This window comes from Cricetulus griseus, chromosome 7 (assembly GCF_003668045.3).
Source record: "Cricetulus griseus strain 17A/GY chromosome 7, alternate assembly CriGri-PICRH-1.0, whole genome shotgun sequence".
NCBI classification, from domain to species: domain Eukaryota; kingdom Metazoa; phylum Chordata; class Mammalia; order Rodentia; family Cricetidae; genus Cricetulus; species Cricetulus griseus.
The window spans coordinates 117,438,246-117,450,179 of record NC_048600.1 but is presented as its reverse complement, the minus strand read 5'-3'; the positions used below and the strand labels follow the sequence as shown (position 1 = coordinate 117,450,179).

The window sequence follows — 11,934 nt, the reverse complement described above, 5'->3', positions numbered from 1 at the left end:
TTGCAAACCTCAGATTGTTTGATATTTGGTCCTCATATTTAATTAATCTGCCTGAACAACTCAGTACTCAAAAAACGCTGTCTTAATATTTAACCAGTTTTTGTTGTTGTAAATGATACTACAAGAAAACATGAATACATGCATATTGGTGAGATGTGAGGAAGGGAGGTGTAGAGATTCCGTGCCTTTTCTGGACAGTCTATTCCCTAGAAACTTAATGTATTGAACTATTTTGATGTTCCAGACTCTGTTTGTTTGATTTTTATGGGAAAGTTTGGTTGGGTAGGTTTGAAATCATAATTACCTAAGTTGTCATTGGTGATGATCTTTATTCCCTTTCATTTTTGTGTGGTGGGTAAGACCAAAAATTCCAATGATCTAAGCCCACTTTTGTCTTTCTGGTGATTAACTCCCATCTTGAAGTTACTTTTGGATGCTAACCATCAGTTCAAAGAACTAAAAATAAAAACAACAAAAAGATACAAAAAATATTGGCTCTAGGACTGAACATGACTATTTTTAAAAATTAAAAAAAAAGTAGTCCATTGAAGCTATTGTTTTAGTATTTGATTTGCTCAACATCTTAAATTTAATGCCTCTTCTTTTTCTGTGACACCCTATCCCAAATTCTCTCCCCCTTTTTATTTCTTGATAGTAGATAGTGAAAAATTTTTTATGCTTGTGGGGTTCTGAAGGAAGTTAGGTAAAAGGAATTTGGTGTGTTAACTGCTGCAGATGTAGCTGCTGCTTGTTTTTGCCACTTTGGTTTTCATTCTGTAAAGTAGAAAGTACTTTTATTGTGTTGGGACTGTCATACACTTTTCCTGAATGCAAATGCATGGAACTCTACAGGTGAATAAATTAAGCCTTAACTGAAGGAATTCTTATGAGTGGAGAATACTGTGAAACAGTGTCTAACACATAACAATGTAAGGTAAATACTGGGTGATAGAAATGAAATAGCAAAAGATTTCAGTAGAAAGGTGGAATTGCAAACAATGGGTATTAGAAATGTACCTTGAGTGATGGTTCAGATTTTGATAGGCAGATTTTTTGGGGAAATTGGGATTGTGGTCTATCGAGGTAGATTGCACAATGCACACTAGGAAGACAGCTTAAAAATTATGGGATTATGGTGTCTAGAAGACATGTTGGACCCAAGTCAGAATATGTAGAAGTGATAATATTGTAAGAGGAAAGGAGTTTAAAGAGCACTAGCTAAGTGCTCTATCACAGATATAAGCCCCAGCCCCCAAGTAGATCTTTTGAAGATACTGTTTTATGTTTTCTCTTTTAATTTTCCATGTGCTGAGAGCTGATAATATTTTATAAGCATGTGCTTGTTGCTTAGGAAAATAATTCCTAAAATGGGTTTGGGGAACACAGGCCTGTGAACATTTGGGAACCATAAGCTTTCTCAGGAGGGCCTACGTGTGTGTGGCGCATGCCTTTAATCCTAGCACTTCAGAGACAGAGGTAGGTGGATCTCTTGAGTTCAAGGCCAGTTTACTCACAAGCCTGGACTATGTAGAGCATTGTTTCTCAACCTTTGTAATTCTGGGACCCTTTATTACATACAGTTCTTCATGTTTTGGTGACTCCCAACCATAAAATTATTGCTACTTCATTACTGTAATTTTGCTGCTGTTATGAATTGTAATACAAATATCTTTGTTTTCCAGTGGTCTTAGGCGACTACTGTGAAAGGATTCCTTGACCCCAAAGGGTAGGGAACCTCAGGTTGAGAACCACTGATATAGAGAGACCCTTTCTCAAGAAAGCTTTTTCTTGTAAATCTAGTTACTACAAGAGCTTGAAAGATAAGAAGGAACCTTGAAGGGTATGCTGATTGGTTTTCATCTACTTAGTTTGTATTTCTGTCATTTGAGTGTCAAGGTTAGGTTTATAATCAACATCTGATGCTTGATTTTTGTTGACTTAATTTCTTTGCAGGCATCAGAAAACCTGATAGGTGAAGTAGAGTTATTTTCTTAGAATTTGTGAAATTATTCCTAAAGAGTGACTAGCATGATAGAAAGACTTCTCGACCACTTTTGAGAGTTAATTTTGTCTTTCTAGGCTTGAGTTCCTCATTTAACACTTACAGATTGCACCTTTTTCATTATTGCTAACTTGCTTTGTAATTATTGGGTCAGACCTACCTGTCTGGGAAAGCTGTCTTCACTTTAAGGGAGAGATATCCTTGCAAGTCCTTGTGTATGCTGAAGGGCCAGGTTACTTAACTCTCAGCGTTTACATTTCAATAGGGAGTCAGTTGCAGAGCTGGAAGAAGGTCTCTTGTTTCTCTCAAGAGGCAGTCAGTCTGATTCTCTGTATGTGTGCTTATAATAACTGGTTACTGTAAGGTGTCTGTCTGTTCAAGTACTTACAGAAATGAAATATCAGTGTGTAAGATTAAGCTGTTTGAGTGGAAGAGGAGGGTGTAGTACAATGAGAATAAAGACAAAGATCTTTTTCACTTAGTAAAGCTGCTTGTCAGAATTATCATAAGATTTGAAGAAAATCTCCCTAATGAAAACTATAAATGATAGTTTATTTATATCTCTCCCTTGCCAAAAAAGCAAAATGATAAAATTTCTTTTCTGCCTTGTATTTATTGGTAAATATATATTTTAAAGCTCTGTGTATGTGTGGGTTTGTGCATGTGAGTGTATACAGTTCCTGGAAAGAACAGATTAGGGTATTGGATCACCGGGATCCCCAGGATCTGGAGTTACAGGCAGTTATGAGCAGCCTGGTATGGTGCTGGGAACCCAGCTTGTGCCCTCTGCAGCAGCAGTGATCACTCTTAACTGCTGAGCTATCTTATCTCTCTCTAACTTCCACCTTTTGCTGTTTGTTTGTTTATATAGTCCTGACTGAATTCAAAACTCAAGAGTTTCTGTCTTTGTTGGTATCAAGGGCATGAACTACCAACCCCAGACCCACCCTCATTTTAAACAAAGTTTTCTCCCCCAGAAATAGTTATTTGCAAAAAGTCTGGTAGAAACCCAAGACACTTACCATGCTGTGGTGCACACACCTTTAATCCCAACACTCAGGAGGCAGAGGAAGATAGATCTGAGTTTGAAGCCTACAGATAAGGAGTTTCAGAAGAGCCTTGGCTACACAGAGAAACACTGTCTCAGAAAGAAAGGAAGGAAGGAAGGAAGGAAGAAAGGAAGAGAAGAAACCCAAGCTTCTTAGGCTTGATTCCCTAGTACTGAAAAACAAAAGTAAAACTGTGACATTGTAAACTTGATATATGTAGGACAAATAAGGTGTAAAGCCATCTGATCCATCCATATCAACACAACTTCATGTCTGCTTTTTAGATGCACAAAGTAAGCATAGTTACTCCTTCATTGACTTACTTGCCTTTTATGCATTTTCAGTCTGCAGTGAAAAAGCTTAGTATCCTTCCCCAGTTCAGGGTTTATGTAGATGTCCAATTGGATAAAAATATTTTTCTATTTAAACTGGCACTCTCCCAGATTTTTCTTTTCCAATTATTCTTTTGGCATATCCTGTGTGTAGTAGATTTTGCAATATCCTTATTCAGAAGGCTGGGGGACAGACCTATGTAAGATGCAAACAGGATGAAGCTTGCTGAAGATTCATTTGTTTTTGACCATGTGTTTATGAAATTCATATGAAAATACATTTCAGGGATTCATGGAAGTAATTTGGCTTGGAAGGGTAAGTAGAAAAACTAATTTTGTATTTGTGGAAAATTTGCTTACTATAGTCAATGATTGTTCTCCATGTTGAGGATACTCAGGACTTTGTTGTAAATAATAACCTGTCAGGAAGTGGATCCTGCATTCTAGAGTTGAGATACAATGTGACTTAGAAAGTTTTAAGGTAAGCCAAGTGTTTGTGGCTCATGCCTTTAATCCCAGCAGAGGCAGGTGGATCTCTGTGAGTTCAAGACCAGCCTGGTCTACAAGAGCTAGTTCTAGGACAGCCTCCAAAGCCACAGAGAAACCCTGTCTTGAAAAAAAACAAAACAAAAAAAAACCCAAAAAAACAAAACAAAAAAAAAAAGAAGTTTTAAGGTAAGTGTGCATTCCCAATGATGAACCATGTGTATGTATAGTGTGTATATAGTTTTATATTTTGTTTTGATTTTTGAGACAGTGTTTCTATAGCTGTCCTGGAAAGGGGATTAAAGGTGTGTGCTACCACACCTGGTTTTTATATGTATTTTTTAAATGTTTATTTTCTATGAATGAGTGGTTTCGATTGTGTATATGTCTATACCACACATGTACCTGCAGAGGTCAGAAGAGGTTATCTGGTTCCCTAGAACTTGAATTGCATACGGTTGTGAGCTACCATGTGGGTCTAGGAATTGAACTTGGGTCAATACTTTTAACCAATGAACTCTCTAGTTCCTCTATAGTTTTATAATTTATTAAGTATGAGGGTTATTTTCATTATTGTTTAAAGCAGTATTAATATTTTTCTATTGTGTGGCTCTAAATATACAGCGCTAGAATATTAGTTGATCAAATGTCTTCAAATTTATTTATTTATTTTTGAGATGGCATGATATATCTCTGGTTGGTCTGGAACTTGCTGTGTAGATCACCCTGCCTCAAACTCCTAGAGATCTGCCTACATCTGCCTTCAAGTGCTTGAATTAAATTTGTCACACTCTAATTTCTTTTATTAAAAAAATCTAGCCTCGCTAAGAATGATCTTGAACTCCTAATCTCCTGCCTTACCCAACAAGTCCTATGATTATACCATCATATCTGCAAATACCTCTTTAACTTCTTCCATGAATAAGATTGGCTTATGAATTTTATGAAAGAGTAAGGCATGGAACTACTTCTGTATTTCCTTTCAGGGTTGTAACATGAATTAATAAAAGACCCAGAGACTGATATTGGGGTTCAACCTGAAGATCAGAGAAGCAAAACAGCCAGCTTACCAGACAGCTCTTACCTCTAGAAGGGCTGGGGCGTTCCTATTCTAAACATGGCTGGAGGATGAATGCCTGATACTGACACCTTATATATCTCCGTAATGCTGGGATTAAAGGTGTGTGATCCCAGGTGCTGAGGTCATCTTTGTGTGAGCTGTTTCTTTTTAAGGCTGGAGCAGTGTGTATCCCTGGGTGGCCTTGAACTCAGAGAGGTCCATCTACCTCTTAATCCTGAGTTCTAGGATTAAAGGTGTGTACTCTTCACCTCCTAGCTTCTAGCTGCTGGGATTAAAGGTGTGCCACTGGCTTTTGCTTTCTGAATCTTCAGGCAAGCTTTAGTAAATAATAAATATCACCACAATTCCCCTTTTTTTGTCTAATACAAAAAGAAGGCTACAACTAACATAAAAACTGTACAATAAGTATATACAATATAAATAGTAAGTTCTTCAGTAATGTCTAGTCCATTTGCATTTGACAAATTCAGAGGAAATACTTCATTATCTATTCTATCTTTGTGAGTTTAAAGTCTTGGACCTAACTTACTTTCTGTTGGAATTTGCATTATCAAATTATCTTTTAGTGTCTCAAACTTTCACACTTTATACTACACTTTTTTTTTTTTTTAAAGATGTATTTATTATGTGTACAGTGTTCTGGCCTGTAGATGCTTTTGAGCTACCATGTGGTTGCTGGGAATTGGACTCAGGACCTTTGGAAGAGCAGGCAGTGCTCTTAACCTCTGAGCCATCTCTCCCTCCCCTGCAGCCAGTACTGCTGAGCTATCTCTTCAGCCCCACTTTACACCTCTTTGGTGAGTTTCTTCTCCGAGTCTGTTAACTATACTAACTATTCTTCAACTCCCTCAGAGACTCAAGAAGGAAATATTAACGGAGTAAGCAGGAAGCGACTTCCAAAAAATGTGAGAAATGTCAGAAACAGCTGGCTGCCTGGACAGTCACCCAAGGTTCCTCTGCAATGTTGGGGCATCCATCTCCGGCCTATAGGCCTAGCATCTCTGACAGACTTTTCTGTGAAGCAGAATTTTCTGAAGGGCTGTCCCACCTTGTCTTGACAAGGTTTTTGCAGTCACTCTCTTAATCTCAGGGTCATGGGTTCGAGTCCCATGACCTATTTCTATTAATTTGTGTATTTCTATATGGTCTTGGCTTACCTGGTAAAGCCCAGGTGTCATTCTTCCTCAGCAGCTACATGGCATCTCTCCACCTTTCTACCTGGCTACTGGCTGTCCATTGGCCAAACCAGCTTTATTCATCAACCAATAAGAAAAACATACATTTATAGCATACAGAAGGACATCTCCCATCAAATAAGAACAACTTTCAGTGGATCCTAATTATTTGGAGACTAGCCTTTCAGGACCAGTTATCCATATTAACTCTACCTCAAAAGTGCAAGGAAACGCTTTTGAAAGTAAGGAATGATGAGAACACATGAAATTGGAAAGTCTTGGGTTTTATTAATTTTATCACCACCAACAGAGTAGTAGGAAAGAAAGCATTTGCTAGATACAATGTGCCTAGTATTAGGTATATGTCATGGGTATTTATAAAGTGCTTTTTCGTTTGGTTTTTCGTTTGGTTTTGAAGGCAGGATCTCTATTTACCTCTGGCTCTTCTGGAACTCTGTGTGTGGACCAGGTTAGCCTTGAACTCAGAGATATCCACCCGCCTCTGCCTCCTAAATGCTGGGATTAAAGGTGTGTATCACAACCCCTGGTAGGAATTTATGTAGTATGGACATTAATACTGGGATCTTGAAGGAGCAGGACTGTTTTACTTTTGCTAAAATGAAAAAGACTGGAAAGCTGGGCGGTAGTGGTCCATGACTTTAATTCCAACACTCAGGATTAAATCCCAGCTTGGGCAGTTAGTCACTTTATGATCTAGATTAAGGAATGCCACTTTTTTTATTCTGAGAGAGGTCTCTACATAGCCCTGGCTGTCCTGGAACTCACTATGTACATCAGACTGACCTCTGCCTCCCAAGTGTAGAGATTAAAGCACCATTCCTGCAAATACCATACTCTTTATTTGAAAATGCCTTCCCTATGCAAAATAGGATGTATGGTTCAACAGCTTACCTTATTCCCTGTGGTGTTTAAAGAGGATCAAATGGTTGTGAAACTAAAAGCTTGTTCATATATGATGCTGTGGAGAAAGTCTCAGAATCCTGTGGTTAATGATACATTTATCCTGGTGCTTTTCACAATCAAGTCTCACAATAATAAATGCCTTCTAAGAGGTTTTGTGGATGCACGTTGTCTGTTGACAACTTTTTTTGAGAACAAAGGAATAAGTAAAAGGGGAAATTAATTTGGATGGAGCATCTTCTGTTTATTTCACTTAGAACTTATGGTTTTTCTTAGATACATTTCAGATGAAGGAGTTTTTTTGTTTTCCTTTTGTTGTTTTGATACCTACTCAATGTGATGGCCACATTGACCTTGAATTCAGAGTTTTGCTTTTGACTGCTAAGATTATAAATGTGTGCTATCTGGCAAGTCCTGTTTGATATCTGGCTCATAACAGAAAGGAGTTCTAAAGCTGATAGGCTGGTTTAGCTTGATCCTGTTTTTTTTTATGTTTTTTTGTTTTGTTTTGTTTTGTTTTTGCATAGGCTCTTTATGTAGCCCTGGAACTATATATAGACCAGATTTGCCTTGATCCTCTGGAGCTCTGTCTAAGTTAAAATAGTATAGAATTAGTATGTAGGTGAAAAAGAAGAGCTAAAGGATAGCTGTTCATTAGCTCTTAAGAAAAGGAAATTGTTTTAACAGCACAGCAGCATTTTTTAGGAAGATATTTAGCTCTTTCCAAAGTTCTTTTAAAAAAATACTGCATGTATATATGTATAAGTCCATGTGTTATGCACATGGAAGCTAGAGGTTGACAATGATGTCTTCTTCCATTGTTTCTCTGCCTTACCTATTTTTTTTTCCCCCACTGAAGTTGGAGCGCAATGATTGGCTAGAAAGTCCAGCTAACAAGGCCCAGGGAGCCTCTAATTTAAACCTTTCCTCTTTGTTATTATAGTCATAAGCTCTGCTGTGCCTAGCTTTTGATATGTGCTGGGGCTTCTGACTGAGGTCCTCATGCTTTTTCTTGGTAAGTCACTTAACTTCCCAGAGCTCCTTTTCAAAACTCTAGGTGAAAAGTTTGAGGAATTTACTATCATTTCCAGATACTGCATTAGCAAATTGGTTATGTAAGAAAAGCAAGCTGTGATGCTAGAGAGATGGTTCCACAGGTAAGAGCACTTTCTACTCTTGTAGAGGATCCAGGTTCAGTTCCCAATGGGTCACAACCACCAGTAACTCTAGTTTCAGGCACAAAATAAGGCCCTAACTCTCCATCAAGAACTATTGACTATTGATGGCTGCTGGAGGAGGGGGCAGTTGTTATTTTCAGTTTTGTGCCTACTAATGATCTCATCAGAAACATACATTATCTGTAAACTCTATAGACTGTTAATAATGTATTTGTAGTTGGTTTATTTTGTTGTTTGCTTGTTCTTGAGCTGTAGCTGAGGCAGATTGGGAAATTGAGATTCTTCTGCTTCTGTTTCTTGTATTTGTCTCATTTTGCTTAGTTTTTAATTGGTGTTTCATCATCTTTATAAGAAGGTATAAGTGGGGAGGTTTTGCTTGATAACCTAAAGAAAGTTGACAATGTCATTTAAATTTTAATGTAGCTGAGCACACTTGTCTGTCTGTAAAAGGGTCAGGAAGTGGTTTTGTACCCCCAGTACAGTAAGGATCTTAGCTGGTGTATACACTTACATCACTTAGCTACATCTTCAGATTGATGTTTTAGTTAAAACAACAAAAATAATGCCTTCAAAGTGTCTAGGCTGAAAATTATCTTTTCTTACTTCAAACCCATTGTTTCCAACAATTAAGTGGAACAGTTGAGGGTAGTATTAAGAGAGACCATTTATAGGCTGCACTTTTAACTGTTTTCTTACTTCCAAGATAAGCTAAATCAAGAGGTTCCTGAAATTTTGTGTGTGTGTGTGTGTGTGTGTGTGTGTGTGTGTGTGTGTGTGTGTGTGTGTGTGTGTTTGTGTGTGTTTGTTTTGTTTTTGTTTTTTCGAGATAGGGTTTCTCTCTGTAGCTTTGGAGCCTATACTGGCACTCTGGAGACCAGGCTGGCTTCGAGATCCTCCTGCTTCTGCCTCCCGAGTGCTGGGACTAAAGGTGCGTGCATGTCACCACTGCTTGGCAGTCTGAAATATTTTCTAGTACAGAGTTTCTATTTGAACTCTGTTCTGTTGGATAACCTCTGAGTTTAAGTGTGGAGATTTCCTTTTTAACAAGATTTAATTTTTTTGGAACATTCTATATGTACACACAGTGTATTTTCATCACATTGACCTTCCTTCCTACTCTTCTCCCTAACTCCTCTTCCCAGATCTACCTCCATCCTTAAATGTAATTATTCTTTATCTAAAGATCTCTACTGAGTTTAAATGTATTTGTTTTACTTTGTATGCATTCACATGTGGTAATTAAAGGAAATTTTAGTTCAGAGAACAAGAAAAACCATTTTTCACTTTAAAATAGTTTGTGCTTGGAGGTAAGTCTTGTAAAGAGAACTATAGGTACTTTAAATAGCTGCATACATTGTCTAGTCTTACAAACATGAAGAAGCAGGTAATGATCTTGAAGTAAACTTTTAGGAATCCTTAACACTGAGCTCAGGCTTAAGTTTGGCGACGAACACCATTACTTGATGAACTACCTCACCAGCCCCCAACCATGGTCTTTCCTTAAGGATTAATATCTTTTGTGGTCTACTTGGCCATGTTATTTCATTGAACATTTGTACGTCAAAAGGTCTTGCATCATTGTTAGTTAAGAAAATAGGTATGTTGCTAGTAATCGGTAATGTTGAGTCATTGTTAGTAAGAAAAGTGAGGTGTTGTTAGTGACCTGGGTGTGGGTGTTGCTGGGTTTTTTCTTTTCCTCCCTGCTCATTGTTCTTCCCTTCCCAGGGCAACACACACTCACTGAACTACAAAATTACATGTTTTGAGCAATTACGTATCCTAACCTTTTCATACTAATCTGTATGGTATTAAGCAAATGTTTTATTTTTTAACAACAACAAAAATTCAGACACAACCTAATTTGGCCTTTTTATTCTAATCATTAAGTACCATAATAATGGGTCTAGAGAGATGACTATCCTGACACTTGTTCTGTATACCAGACCGGCCTCGAACTAAGGGATCCACCTGCCTGTCTCCCGAGTGGTGGGACTAAAGGCATGCGCCACCACTTCATCCCCCAGTTCATTTTTTGATATGATTGTACAGAGTCAGAAATTTTTTATTGTGTTTTCTTTTGATATTGGTTTTTGAAGACATGGTTTCTCTGTGTAGCTTTGGAGCCCTGCCCTGGCACTCGGGTGGCCGCAAACTCAGAGATCTGCCTGCCTCTGCCTGCATAGTGCTGGGATTAAAGGTGTGCACCACCGACACCCGGCCAGTGTCAGAATTTTTTAAAAGATTTCATTTATTCATTCATTTGGAGACAACCTAAAACTTAGGATTCATCTACCCCATTCTCTTGGGTACTGGAATTACAGGCATGCACACCACCTCATCTGGCTGGTTTTTTTAAAGTGAGATATAATCTATATTTTGTATCCTTTTAAAAGTATGTAATAAGGGCCAGCAAGGTGACTCAATGGATAAAGGCATTTATTCCCAAGCCTAGTGACCTGAGTGTTATTGATCCCAGGACCCACGTGGAGGAGACCCAATTCTTGTAAATTGTCCTCTGATCTCCACACATATACCCATCACCTCTCTGCCTTAACAAATAAATGTTTAAAACACACGCACACACATACACATACATCTAGGAGGTTTTTGTTTCATGTTTTTTGTTTTAGCATATTTTAAAAGTTGTACAGTCTATCACAACTGTCTTCATTCTAGAAGATTTTTATTATTTGTTCATAAATATTATTCATATGAGGAAAAGATTGTTCCTTCTCTTTTCCCTCAGGCCATGATTAATTTTTTTCTGTATGTATACATTTGTTTCTAGACATTTTATACAAATGGAGTCATATTTTCCTTTGATGCCTAGCTACTTTCATTTAGCATGTTTTTAACATGGATGCATAATATTGCATATGTTAGTACTTAATTATTTACTAATTTTTTTTAGTTTATTCTGTGTGTGTGTGTGAGAGAGAGAGAGATATTGAAATTTCAGACAGTCTTACTGCATAGCATGGCTCCCCAGTAACTTGCTATGTAAACCAGTCTAGCCTCAATCACAGAGCCCAATTGCCTGTGTCTCCTAAATGCTGGTATTTAAAGGCTTGTGTCACCACATCCAGCTATTTAATACTTTTTAATACTTTTTGTTTGATCCAACAATATTACAGTGTGTGGGTCTGCGACATTTTGTTTGTTCATCTTTTAATGTACTTTGGGTTATTTCTACCTTTTGACTTTACAAACAGTATTGCTGTAAAGATTCATGTATTTGTTTCTTTGTGTGACCATGTGCTTTCAGGTTTTGCATGTATGTAGGAGTATAGTTACTGAATTATGCAGTAACTTACACTTAACTTTTAGAAGCTTCCTGTTTTCTGAAGCTGTTCTATCATTTTACATTCTGATTAGTTGTGAATGAGGAGTTCAGCTCTGTATACCCCTTTTCAGTGCTTATTTTCTGTCTGTCAAGCTAGTGGATATGAAATGGCTAGCTTGGGTTTTAGGTTCTCTAATGACGAATGATGTTGATAATCTTTTTATATATTTATTGGATATTTTTAGTCTTATGGAAAAAAATGTCTCCAGATTATTAAATTTTTGTTTTGTTTTTGTTTTTCGAGACAGGATTTTCCCTGTGTAGCTTTGGAGCCTATCCTGGCACTCGCTCTGGAGACCAGGCTGGCCTCGAACTTACAGAGATCCGCCTGCCTCTGCTTCCCTAGTGCTGGGATTAAAGGCGTGTG

At 37.7% G+C, this 11,934-nt stretch overlaps 1 protein-coding gene across 9 annotated transcripts in view; it reads left to right on the top strand.

Annotated features, from left to right (window-relative positions):
- The window catches only part of LOC113830688 (KAT8 regulatory NSL complex subunit 1), a 128,593-nt gene that overhangs the window by 46,268 nt on the left and 70,391 nt on the right, over window positions 1-11,934 (top strand). The gene's annotated exons all lie outside the window — the stretch shown is intronic.